The sequence below is a fragment of the Capricornis sumatraensis genome, chromosome 15, assembly GCF_032405125.1.
Source record: "Capricornis sumatraensis isolate serow.1 chromosome 15, serow.2, whole genome shotgun sequence".
Taxonomy (NCBI): domain Eukaryota; kingdom Metazoa; phylum Chordata; class Mammalia; order Artiodactyla; family Bovidae; genus Capricornis; species Capricornis sumatraensis.
The window spans coordinates 61095361-61109876 of record NC_091083.1 but is presented as its reverse complement, the minus strand read 5'-3'; positions in this window follow the sequence as shown (position 1 = coordinate 61109876).

The following is a 14516-nucleotide window of genomic DNA, read 5'->3' as shown; positions in this document are numbered from 1 at the left end:
AGTGTTTTATTTTGAGCCCACTTTGGATTATTCACCTGAGTAAACAGTGATTTAATACATGTTTCATACATCCTTTATTCTTAGTTCTTATCATGAGAAAAAGCTAGCTTGTGAAGGAATTGAGACACAGCCCATCTATAAAAATCTGCTTTCGGTTCTCTTATGATGCAGGGCCATCTTTAAGAACTTGGGGGACTGAAAAGAGAAAAGCCATTCATTAGCTCTGAGTGTCTGTTGATTCCTCTCAGAGAAATGAAAATCAGGTCTTCGCTGGCGTCCAGTCCTAGGAACCAGTGATCTCCAGAACTCTCCTTTCACACAAGTGTTTTTCTGATTCTGTAATAACTCATTAATTAACATTTGGTGATTAAAAGAACATAAAGGGGGAGTATGATTAAGTGTCCTTCATCTCAAACTCCTTTTAAGAAGTGATTAGGGAGAAGTACCTACTGCAGGTCCTTCTGGTTCTAAATGAAACCTCCATCACCTGCTCTTCAGCCACAGTCAGGCCCAAGTGCTACACGTTGCAGCAGAAAGGTTCGGTTCCTTTACAATAACTCACTTCCTTGTCGCCCATGTATGATTTTGTGGGAAGTGCCTGCCCCCCGTTATGTACACACTTCCTGGGTGCCTCCTCGCATCTGAGAGAACTGGACCCTTTGTGCCAGAGGCTCCATGTCTTAAGTGGGCCAGTGTCCTTCTTGAGGCTTTCAGGTTTTGTTATTTCTAAATGTGTAGAAAGGTAAAGAAAACCATATTTACTTCCAGAACTTCTCTTTACGTTTTTGTATATATGTCTTTTCTGTTCTCAAGAAGGAACATAGGTCTGCAAGACCTTCTAAATTAAACCCTGACAGAGTAATGAAAACATTCTCAGATGACATTCCATGGCTTTCCTGGAGACGTCAGACCAGTGTATCCAAACTTTTATGGCATCACATTAAAATGGGGAAGTTTAATTGAGACAGCAGTACACTAATTGGCATGTCAGCCTCAGAGCTTGAAAAGGCATTTGTTCACTGTTAAATGCATCCTTTATGGTCTGAGAGTATGTTTCAAAAGAGGTTATATAAATTCTTATAAGCATCTTTTCACTGTTATTGGTTTTTTGTTTTTGTTTTTTTTTTTTTTTTCAGAATACGCTGAGAACATGATTCATGGCCTCTTAGTATATAAGAAATAACGTGTGCAGCATGTTACATATGTGACAGATGAGACCCCCACCCCATACATTCAGATGTCTCTGTAAGAACCTGTATAAGCAGTGAGGAAACGGGAAAAGTCACTGGAATTCCTTTCACTCTCATCTATACCAGGGACCCGCTGTAGAACATCTGGGGGTAATGACAGCCCACAGACTCAGGCTGCCTTTCCTCTCTCAACTTATTAGGCTGCAAATGTTCTCCCCCATCTCCGTAATGAAAGTTAAAAGACAGTGATAAGCTGGAGAGTGGAAACCTGTGAAAATCCTTCCTTATTTAAATTTGTTGTAAAGGGGCCAGCAGCATGACTTGTTTGTCTGCAGGAGATCATCTCCCTCTTTAAAGTTAGTATTTTTTAGAAGAACAAACAGGATGTACCTTCAGGGGTCGGGCAGTAACTATAGACCTGCTCTCACTTACACGTGGTCCATCAAAAATGTTTCAGTGATTCAGAATACTTAGGAGATCTGTTCTAACTCCTGTGGTACTGTAATTAAAAAACAGTCCAAGCAACAGAATTATCCAGGAGATAAACATGATGCTGTATGGTTTTAGCAGAGGGAAGTAGGGGTAGAATTTGGCTGGCCTTGGACTAAAAGAAATGACCTCTGCCCATTTCTCTTGACAGTAAGGTTACTTGTCTCAACTTCTAGTAATAGAAATCCAGGCAATGTGATCATCCGATTTGCAAGAAACATTAGTGAAATTCTGGGGCATTTGTCCTGTTTTATGTGCAAATGAAAGTTCAAAAAAAAATTAGGAAGGTGTTACGTTTTTCAGGAGCCTCCACTTTTGCAGTCCAAGAGAATGATAAGTGAGCGAACTGTTACGATGAAGTTTCATTAGACATAATGAAGAAAGGGAATAAATAGAACCAAGACTCTCCTTGTTTCTCAGTTTGTCCTTCAGGATTCTCATAGCATATAAGGAAAATGATTTACCCTCCAAATCTAGAAGGACTTCCAGTGTCATAGATCAACTTTAATTTTTGGTCTGTACCATCAGAAATAACTAATGTCTGTGTTCTTTCCTCTTAGAGCATAATCAATTCCAGATAGGTTAGAATATGTGTGGCTTCCAAACAAAAGGATTCAGAAGTTTAATAAAAAGAAAAATATGGAATCTTGCATCTTTTCCTTTTATTACCTTCAACATTTTAGTTAGATAGTAAGATTAGAATCTATCATCAGTAGATAGTAGAGTTAAAACCATGGAATCTTAACAAATTTAACCAAATTTTTTTTTTTAATTCATTGTCAGTTCATTTTCAGATCAGTGTGGATGGTCCTGGCGTCCAGTGCCTCATCAAAATGCTTCATAATGGAAACAAAATTCTGGGTAGCTTTCCATGAGCAGGAATTCAAGTGCCAAGAATTCAGCTAATTAATGGAAAATCCTCAGATAGTACTGATTGCTTTTTGAAAGCGCCTTCTCTAAATTGGTAGTTTTAAAGTGTAGACCTTAATCATCTGGTTAATCCCGCAAAAGAAACAAAACACACTGGTTTGATGCAACTTCTTGATTTGGGAACGTCTTCGTGTTTCTGGAAGTGAATGGTTTAATGCAATACTGAAGAAGAAATCCATCTTTAAAACAGCATTTCACCCACAGAGCCAGTAATCTTCACTCAGGATTGAAATTGTTCAGGAAGCACCCACCTTTCAGGTCACAGAGACAAGCCCACCACCCCTTCTTCCACAAGGCAAGGCCAGAGCCCACACTGAGCACCCAGCTGCCGTGGGGCAGGCCAGGGCTGCAAGCAACACGCCCCCTCCTACTTCAGAAATAGCACCCAGCAGCCCATGATTTCACATTGGAGCTTAACGCTTAATTAATTGTTACTAATTTTTTCATGAAATTTATACTTGAATTGTCAGTTTGACACACACACATACCCACCCACTGGAAAAACCTTGAAAGCAGGGCTTAAATTTGTATACCTCCGCTTACTTTGCCTATGAGGTTATTACACAGTTTAGGACACTTTTTCTTAATATGGATTATGCACGTAATGTCAGGTCAATCCAGCATGGGGAGAGTTACCAGCATCTGGTTGGTCAGAGCCACCGATGGGTGCCTCTGTTTTTAAACCATTTGTTGTGTTGTGTAGACAGTTTTATGGCCCTGGAAAAGATTTCTTTCTTTCACTCTCCTCCAGCAGCTCAGTCTCTCCATCATCCCACGTTACGAGTCACTCACACAATGGTCCATCACGCCTCTGACCTTCTTAAGAGTTGACATCTTGACTTCCTTGTGATCGAGGCCATGATTCTTGCCTTATTTCTCCTTCGCTTTTTGCTGCGGGCTCTCCCTTAAAGACGCAGGGCACCCGCCACCACCTCAGTGTGTGCGACGTGCCTTCTTGTACTGCCTTACTTGGTCACAGCAATGAGATTTGCCCACCTCGGCCCATGGCGGGGGGATAAAGCAAGAGGCAACCAGTGATGTCAGACAACACACAGACTGATTTAGGGGAAGAAGCCCAGTATTTCCAGAGGAGATGGGCAGTACTGCTTTACAGTGGCAATATGACCGCGTCACAAAATGTTTTCGACCACTGGCAACAAGGCAGGTTAAGTGTCAGAACTTTCACTTAGTTTGTACTAGAACATTTGTTAAACTTTGGAAAACCCTAAGCCTGAAGTCTTGAAAAGAGATATGGAGGTAGATGAGCCTAGACATTTAAAAAAATTAAGCTAAAGCCGATGTACCAGCAATTCTTATTTCTCCTAAGAATGTCATGCCTTTTCAAGACCTGATGCAAGGAGTAAAATATTTGTGCCTTTTTCTAATAGTGTCTATTATGGCAAAAAAAAAAAAAAAAACCAAGTTGCTTACAGTTTAGACCGCCTTGTTGCACTATAAGCAGCCCAGATTCTTAGCCATGGCTCCCCTGCATGATGCGTTGCTTGACTACCTGTGATGAAATATTGTAATGATGGTTTGCCAAGCTTTGTATGAATGTTTGAAGACTTTATTTTTGCAGTCGTAACCTTGGGCTGGACCTAAGTCTATATATAAACCATATGGTGTCTGTATTGTTTGTAGATGCTGACGAAAGAAAACTTGATCTTTTGATTTTTGTTGTAAGATTTTTCTTTTTATGTTTAGGCTGGTAATATATCATTTGCAAATGGTGGTTGATTTGGCATACTTCTAAACTGTATTGTTTCAGCTTGAATATTCTATACTAAACTTTTATAGAGTATAACATGCTAAGTCACTACAAAATTTGTTGTATTGTAAGGCAAGTGTAAACATTTTGTTAATAAAGTGCTATGTTTACAGATAACATATTTGTCCTTCAGCTGGTTTCTCTTTGTGATAGTCTTCATCACACATTTTTCTTTTTCCTTTTTTTTTTTTTGACTGTGTCTTGGGCCATGTGTGATTTTAGTGCCCCAGCCAGGGATTGCCCCCACTGTGGAAGCACAGTCTTAACCACTGAACCACCAGGGAAGTCCTTCAGTTCAATCGCTCAGTCGTGTCTGACTCTTTGCGACCCCATGAATCACAGCACACCAGGCCTCCCTGTCCATCACCAACTCCTGGAGTTCACTCAAACTCACGTCCATCAAGTCGGTGATGCCATCAAGCCATCTCATCCTCTGTCGTCCCCTTTTCCTCCTGCCCACAATCCCTCCTAGCATCAGAGTCTTCCAAGGAGTCAACTCTTTGCATGAGGTGGCCAAGTACTGGAGTTTCAGCTTTAGCATCATTCCAGTCCTTCATCAAGTGTTTTTCTTAACCGAATCTCCTGAAGTCATTTTAAAATGATTTTTGAAAACTAAAATGCCAGAACTTTGGTAGCTGTGGTGTCTGGTGAGCAGCATGGTATTTGTATCCATCAACCCAGCTCCCAGCATCTCTCCCTTAGTCACATCCTCCTTCCTGTCCCATATCCTTCCCAGGGTTCAGATGGGGAACCCTCCTGGAGACAGACCCGCAAAGCCTCCAGCAAGCATTTTGAGGGAACACTGTTTTCTCACTAACTCAGGTTCATGAGCAAAAGGTTTTATACCATCTTCTGATATCTGGTTGGTTTCATCAAAGATGCCAGCATTGCCATTCAGAGTGGACTTCAGCTTGGATGTCCTCAGTGCCATGCAGTGCCCACAGAAGCACGGCTTCACACGCTGGTTTTCTCTTTGACCTCCCTCTGATATAGAAGCACGGTTGTCTTCATGCCGTGTTTGTGTTGACAGCAGGTGTGTTCACCTGAGGGAACCTGAGAGAGCAGAGAAGCCTGCAGATGGACAGACTGGAGTTTGTGCTTCAGCTTAGCCCTTCCTGGGCTGTGTGGCCTTAGACAAAGATCTTACCCTCTCTGAGTTTTGTGGCCTGCATCCGTAAAATGAGAAGGTGAAAGAGAGCCAAGTACACTTGACTGTTGGGGGGAGATGCTCGTATAAGTGCCATTCAGCACAGTGTTAACAAAGAGTACATCCTCGCATATAATTTGTTTGAAAATTCAACTGAACAGTCTTCATCTGTTTCAGTTAAAATAGTTGTTTGTCATTAGTTTGGGATTTTTCGTTTCTTCCAATTTTTTGAGACCTGCAGGAAGCTCCAGTTGCTCAGCATCCTTGCCAACACTTGGTATGTTCTTTTCCACTTCAGCCATTCTGGCAGGGGGGTAGTGATATCTTACAGTGGAATTTGCATTTTCCCGTTCGATGTGGGTTCTTTAGTCCACATCCTCCAGTGTTACAAGTGATACGACACCCACAGCTAGAGCTGCATGTGTGGGGAGCCCCAGACCCAGGCTCGACTCACAGGTCCTTAGTCTGTTCAGATACACCAGAACAGACAATAGATGGAGTTGAAAGGGGAACCAGAACCTGGTGGGGGAATACTTGCTGCATATATGAGAGAATGAATTACTATCTATAGTGAACGAAGAGTGTCCAGGATGCAGAAAGAACCACCCTCACAAAGGGAAATGAAAGGACCCATAACATAAAACAATTCACAAAAAAACACAAGTAGCAAATTAACAAATTACAGAGGATTAAACTACACTAATGCACATCCAAACTGGTGAACTAGTGTTTGGCCTGTTGGTGAAAAGGAAACACAACCCAACCTCTTAGAGGAGAACACCCCACCCCTCAGTCCTCATCTAAAGGCACCACCCCCTGGAGATCCTGTGGAAGAATTAACACAAACAGTAGAATAGTCTGCAGCCTTGTACATAGTTTCTAGAAAAGGAGCAGAAAGGAATAAAATGTCAGATACAAATTAATGTGGAAAGGTGTGCCCAGTGTATTGCTGAGTGAAAAATAGCAGGATGTATAGAGTATGAGTATATAAAACAACTTACACACATGTACACGTTTATACCCCATGGTCTGTAGCCCACCAGGCTCCTTTGTCCATGGGATTTTCCAGGCAAGAATACTGGAATGGATTGCCGTTTCCTCCTCCAGGGGATCTTCCCAATCTAGGGATCAAACCCACATCTCATGTCTCCTGCGTTAGGAGGCAGGTTCTTTACCACTAGCACCACCTGGGAAGCCCACATATTAGGCTGTTAACCTGTCAAAATAGTACCCAAGCCAGTCTTATTTAGAGATGCCAAGAAAGAGAAGACTCCGTGCCAAAGGGGAAGCAGCAAATGAGCGCCCACCCGAAACAAGGATGTTTTGAACACATGCACAAAACAACTGTGCTTTATTTTTCCACAAGCAACTGGCTATTGCCTTAGAACAAATAGGAACTAAATCACGGACCCAGGTTTCTAAGCAATTTTAATGTTTATTGCAGATTTTTCTTTTCCCACTAAAACTTTAGAACTACATTTCTATTAAGATGGTAAATTATAAATCTAAAATGCAAAACCTTTAAAACTTTTCAGTTGTTTGGCTTATAATAACACTCGCCAAAAACATGATTCTCCACTGAAAATGTCAGTGTTGGTTGAAAAGTAAAGCATCACCAGGCTTCTAGAATTTACCAGGAATATTAAACAACCACTTCTTTTTATTCTGTTTCTGAGATACCACTGCTGGAGCTTGAAAGGGAGTGAAGTGAAAGTCACTCAGTCGTGTCCAATTCTTTGCCACCTGATGGACTACACAGTCCGTAGAATTCTCCAGGCCAGAATACTGGAGTGGGTAGCCTTTCCCTTCTCCAGGGGATCTTCCCAACCCAGGGATTGAACCCAGGTCTCCCACATTGCAGACGGATTCTTTACCAGCTGAGCCACAAGGGAAGCCCAAGAATACTGAAGTGGGTAGCCTATCCCTTCTCCAGCGGATCTTTCTGACCCAGGAATCCAACCGGGGTCTCCTGCATTGCAGGCAGACCTAAGCTACCAGGGAAGCCCTTATAAGGGAGAAGAAGGGGAAAAAAGAAAGACTTTACAGCCAACACCTTGTCAAAATGAATCACTGTGTTAATAATTTTAATCAGACCTCTGGTCACACAGGTTTTTTGTTTTCAGTATAACCTCTCAGCATCTTCCAGAAAACAATGTAAGAATGCAGAGATCACCTTTTAAGATGAGTGCGTCATGCTGACACAACCACAGGTATCACTGTTAAAGAGGTGGGAAACAGGACAAGAGGGTCAGAATTCTCTTTATTAAGACTCAGTGTACTCAGTATTATTACCTTCAGGCCTCTGTTAAATAAAATATATGGAAAACATAACAGGAAAGCTACCAAGGCTCCACTCCATTAGAGAAAGGTCACTTTTAAGAAGAAAATTGTAGGGTCGTGGATAAAAATGTGAGGATAATGCTCGGTATTTGGGCACAAAATCTGTGCCCACGATATACCATCATCAACACTGGAATTTCAATCACCCACTCCAGCAACCAGGTCAGGTCACCTCTTTCTTTGCATATAAATGAGAACACATCGTAATTTTTTGGAAAAATGGCAAAGGAAAAAATGAGCAGACATGCTAGCAATGACCTGGGTGCTGTTTACCAGCAAGGCAATAGAAGGCCTGCCTGAATTACTAGTTATGAGTACCTGGAGCCATCAAATCATAAAAGATCCCACTACGGAGACTCTTGAGAGTTCCTGAGACAGCAAGGAGATCAAACCAGTCAATCCTAAAGGAAATCCACACTGAAGATTAACTGGAAGGACTGATGCTGAAGCTGAAGCTCCAATCCTTTCACCACCTGATGCAAAGAGCTGACTCATTGGAAAAGACCCTGATGCTGGGAAAGATTGAGGGCAGAAGGAGAAGGGGGTGACAGAGGATGAGATGGTTGGATGGCATTGCTGATTCAATGGACATGAACTTGGGCAAACTCCAGGAGATGGTGAAGGACAGGGAGGCCTGGAGTGCTACAGCCCATGGGGTTACAAAGGGTCGGACATGACTTGGTGGCTGAACAATGAGGGTATTTGAATTTTTTTAATTTTATTTTTATATTTGATATTTCCACTGTGATAGCCCCATATTAAAGAAGTAGAGTCTCTGTGCGTTTTCTTTTCCCTGGTCTTAAATTACTCCTTGCCAGACAAATCTGCTTCTGAATGTAACAGGAGATGGGAACATGGGCGGCCAAGTGGCAGTTTTTATAGATGGCCTGTTAATGACCTCACGGTGCTGAAAGGACAGCCTCTTATGATGCGAATATGGTGATGATTATTGTGTGTATCAAGTTATCCCCCCCCAAAAAAAGAAACCTCAGGCCACCTTGAAGGGAAGACCAACCTGGAAAGACTCCTTGGCATTAACTGGATTAAAATGATGTGCAGGCTTCAGTGATCCAGTAATCTTGAAGAGAGCATTTCAAGATATGGAATAAGATTACGTTTCCTTGAGCTGTTCTCTGAGATGAATAACTCAGGGCTCGTTTTTCGAAGGGGGTTCCAAGGCCAACCCGAAGACATTTAGTATTTTGCCAACTCAGTGACTGCTTCAACTCTGGCTACCTCCTCTGTGAGGCAGCGTGTGATTTTATTTGCTAAATGATAGCGATGCCAACTTCATGGGGCTACTGTGAATAGCTAATGATGGCAAGCACTCAAGCTCCATAAATCAATATTATTAATTGCATCAATAATAAACATACAAATTCTATTATTAGCTCTGGCATCTGATAGCCTGTTACAAAACCACACAGGGTCAGTGCCTGCTTTTTTTCCACCATGGCCCCTTTAGGGACTCTTTGCTTGTTTCTATATTACAGCCTAAAAAATATAAAAGTTTGTCTTTGTTTTTCATAATGCTGTAGTTTAAATAAAAATACATACCCACACATGCCTCTGAGTACACACGCTAACACAAAATGAAGCAAAGGCAATGACTTAAATGGCACAGTAAAATGAAGAAAAAAGAAGCGATCTTATAGCCCCAGTCTCAGGAGAACGGCACAGAACGAGAAGCGTTTGAACTGGAGAACTTTGAGGCTATGAGGGGGAAGCACAGAGGAGATGGAAGTGGACAAGAAGAGCTGAAGTGATGAAGTGCCTGGGCCCAAAGGCACTGATGCCCACGGCCACAGCAAGATAAATGCCACTCCCTGCCCTCACAGGTACCAGCTTTCAGAGGCTGATCCATCATCATTTGTTACTAATATCGTCCAATGTTAAAACTTTCCTGCCACTGCAAAGCCCTACATCTTGGACAGGGAGGAATAACTGGATGAAAAATCACAAGGTTTTATGACCCCTATCACACACCATGCGTTATCACAACACAAATACCTGAGGACCCCATGAGGGAATTAATCTTCTAAGAGATAAAGCTGGTTCTTTCTGATACCTTTCCCATGGGAGGAAATAACAGAAGGCATTTACTACATGCCCCCTTTTCTAATTGCTGAGAATGAAGAATAGCTTGCTTGGGTTGAATAAAAGATAGGTGGATAGGGGATGTCTTCACCAAGTTACACACTGATTGTGAAGAGCCTGTTTTTCATGCTGTTTCCTGGATATGCTGTACTTAGAGTGAGACATATTTGCTCATTTCCTTTACAAATTACCAAAAAACAAACCCGCCCTGAAATAACTAAAATCTCCAGGAACATCACTGCTCCCAACCCCACACAGCATACAAGCCTCCCAGATGTAGCACAAGGGACCAGGGGAGCTCTTTGAAATGCCCCCCTCATGGTCATAGATACACTTCACTGAGGATTTACCATGTGCCCAGAACAGGGCACTAAGGACTTTCCTGGCACTGACCAATTCATTGCATCCTACCCCAACCTTAGCAAGAGAAACTGACTATATCCCACCTTACAGGTTGTCTCAGATGGTAAAGAATCCACCTGCAACGCAGAAGGCCCTGTGTTCAAATCAACGCAGATTTGATTCCTGTGTCGGGAAGATCCCCTGGAGAAAGGAATGGCAACCCACTCCAGAATTCTTGCCTGAAGAATTCCATGAACAGAGGAGCCTGGCAGGCTCAAAAAGAGTCAGACACGACTGAGGGACTGATCAACTGATCATGCACACACCTTACAGACGGGGCATGGACAGGGAAGGAAAAGCCACTCGTGGTGGCCAGGAACTGGCCAGGCACTCACAGTGGGTCCTGATGCTCTCTCTCTTATTGAGCAGAATTTCACAGGACACCAGCATCACACAGGCCACTGCATGACCAGAGAGAGTCCAGACAATAACAAGAATCTACTCCATTCGTCATTCTGAGCCCAGACAAGAAAACTGTCTAACCCCACCCAAATTGACCTCTCCCAGCTAACCTGAGTGGTGGGCGGGCTGCTGCTTTGCCAGTTGCTCACACTTCGAGGCTGGCTCTGGTCTGCCCCCTCTGGATCCCCATCGGATCACGGAATCACCCCTTCCTGGCAGCATCTTTTTTGTTGTTCAGTCACTCAGTTGCATCTGACTCTGCAACCCCATGGACTGTAGCATGCCACGTGGCATCTAACCCCGAGCGAAACCCTACTTCCTCAAGTCCTTCAGGCATTCTGCAAGCTCTCTCCTCCCTGCCACAGTGAGTAATAACCCCACCTCATTCCTCTAGAGGGGCCTCCCAGGTGCCTCAGCAGTAAAGAATCTACCTATAATGCAGGAAACTCAGGAGACACAGGTTCAACCTCTGGGTCAGGAACTTTCCCTGCAGGAGGAAATGGCAAGCCACTCCAGTATTCTTGCCTGGAAGATTCAATGGACAGAGGAGCCTGGTGGGCTACAGTCCATGGAGTCACAAAGGGTCAGTCATGACTGAGCACTCAGGCATGCATTCCTTTACAGGTGTGTTCTCGGAGCATTGGCTGGAGGGAATTGCCCAGAGCCTAGGAACCTGCCAGAGGTCACACACCTAGCACCTCTCAGTTCAGTTCAGTCGCTCAGTCGTGTCCAACTCTTTGCGACCCCATGAATCGCAGCACGCCAGGCCTCCCTGTCCATCACCAACTCCCAGAGTTCACCCAAACTCTTGTCCATCGAGTAAGTGATGCCATCCAGCCATCTCATCCTCTGTCGTCCCCTTCTCCTCCTGCCCCCAATCCCTCCCAGCATCAGAGTCTTTTCCAATGAGTTAACTCTTCACATGAGGTGGCCAAAGGACTGGAGTTTCAGCTTTAGCATCATTCCTTCCAAAGAAATCCCAGGGTTGATCTCCTTCAGAATGGACTGGTTGGATCTCCTTGCAGTCCAACGGACTCTCAAGAGTCTTCTCCAACATCACGGTTCAAAAGCATCAATTCTTCGGCACTCAGCTTTCTTCACAGTCCAACTCTCACATCCATACATGACCACAGGAAAAACCATAGCCTTGACTAGATGGACCTTAATCTCTGCTTTTTAATATGCTGTCTAGGTTGGTTACAACTTTTCTTCCAAGGAGTAAGCGTCTTTTAATTTCATGGCTGTAGTCACCATCTGCAGTGATCTTGGAGCCCCAAAAAATAAAGTCTGGCACTGTTTCCACTGTTTCCCCATCTATTTCCCATGAAGTGATGGGACTGGATGCCATGATCTTTGTTTTCTGAATGTTGAGCTTTAAGCCAACTTTTTCACTCTCCTCTTTCACTTTCATCAAGAGGCTTTTGAGTTCCTCTTCACTTTCTGCCATAAGGATGGTGTCATCTGCATATCTGAGGTTATTGATATTTCTCCTGGCAATCTTGATTCCAGCTTGCATTTCTTCCAACCCAGCGTTTCTCATGATGTACTCTGCATAGAAGTTAAATAAGCAGGGTGACAATATACAGCCTTGACGTACTCTTTTTCCTATTTGGAACCAGTCTGTTGCTCCATGTCCAGTTCTAACTTTTGCTTCCTGACCTGCATACAGATTTCTCAAGAGGCAGGTCAGGTGGTCTGGTATTCCCATCTCTCTCAGAATTTTCCACAGTTTATTGTGATCCACACAGTCAAAGGCTTTGGCATAGTCAATAAAGCAGAAATAGATGTTTTTCTGGAACTCTCCTGCTTTTTCCATGATCCAGTAGATGTTGGCAATTTGATCTCTGGTTCCTCTGCCTTTTCTAAAACCAGCTTGAACATCAGGAAGTTCACAGTTCATGTATTGCTGAAGCCTGGCTTGGAGAATTTTGAGCATTACTTTACTAGCATGTGAGATGAGTGCAATTGTGCGGTAGTTTGAGCATTCTTCGGCATTGCCTTTCTTTGGGATTGGAATGAAAACTGACCTTTTCCAGTCCTGTGGCCACTGCTGAGTTTTCCAAACTTGCTGGCATATTGAGTGTAGCACTTTCACTGCATCATCTTTCAGGATTTGAAATAGCTCAGCTGGAATTCCATCACCTCCACTAGCTTTGTTTGTAGTGATGCTTCCTAAGGCCCACTTGACTTCACATTCCAGGATGTCTGGTTCTAGATGAGTGATCACACCATTGTGATTATCCGGGTCGAGAGTGGCTCAGTTGGGGTTTGGCCTAGGTAGCAGGCTCCACTGCCCCACATAGGATCACACCTTTCCCAGGGTGAAATGATGGTGTTTATGGCAACCATTCAGATTTCCTGAGAACACTGCATTTGCTTTACATATCGCGATCACTTGTTTTGTTTTTTTCCCCCAGATAAAAACGCAGAGTCGTGACAGTATTGAGAATCCATGGCGCTAAGGATTCATGGGAGCTATTGCAGGAACATGAAAATGGAGAAGCCAAACATTAAACACCTCCACCCCATCACCTCTGCCTCCCTCCACCCTCCCCCTGGGGCCCCTGCTCCACTGGCTTTGCCACCACGTTCTGGGGGGGTCAGGCTACAGGGACTCATCCTGCTCTTCTGAGCCTGGCGTCCGGGGCTGCAGCAGAGTTTCTGTTCTCAGAGGGCCCTGGGGAGTGGCCAATGGCTCAGCAAGACAGTAGAGGTGGGGGACTCGAAGCTGCATTCAGAGAGCAAGCAGAGTTTTTAATCAGATCAATGAAAACTGTCAAGTTTTCTGTTGATGACTTCCTTCGCTGGTTGCTTTTTTTTTTCTTAATGTACTAATGTTATTTATTTGGGGTGTCGGGGAAAGGCCCATAGAGATGATGAGGACGGTCTAACACCCCCAGCCCCCTACCACCCCCTGGCGAGGACTCTGGAGGGAAAGCTGCATATACAGTGAAAAATCACTGGGGCTTAGAGACTAGCGAGCTTTGCACATTTTAAGCGCGCGCGCACACACACACACACACAAGAACACACACATACAAGTGGATGCACCGTCTTCCCCCTGCCACAGAACCCCATACACACTGGAAATTGTCTGTGGGGCAGCTATCGCCTCTCCCCACAGGGAGACCAGGCTTACTCCTGACCTCATCAAACATTTATCAGGTAGCTCCGCTCCTTGCACGGCCCGGGGGGAGCAGCGAGGTAAATATGCCTTCCTAACCCCTAAGGAGCTTAGAATCTAATTATCTTCTAGAAATCCTTTGGGGATCTGTTAATAAATCAATACGAATGATTTGTAATTAGAATATCAATTATTTGTATGCAAATGTGGCCTTCTGGGTGCTTGGGGACACGGCCTAAGGATGGAAAAGACTTTCTCTCCCACCTCCCTTCAAATTTTTAATTACATTATTTTATTCATTCATCAAACATGTAACGAGCACCTTTTATGTGCCAGGCACAGAGATGGGGACCATGAATCCATCTCCTCTCTGACTGCTCCCAGCTAGGAATTAGAGACCAAGGGGGTTCGGGGTGGCGGGGCGAGTTTGCTTATGGGGGCAAAGGGAGAAAAACACTGGTTTCCTTCCTCTGCACCTCCCAACAACCACCCCATTCCCTGAGCAGACAGCCCCTCCTGAGTCCTCCTGCCTGAGCCTGGAGGGCCCACTTCTTTGGATAAGGGTTAGGCCTTTGCACACCCCTGTGTGCAAAGATGTGGGGCAGCTCTGAGTATGACCCCCACCTC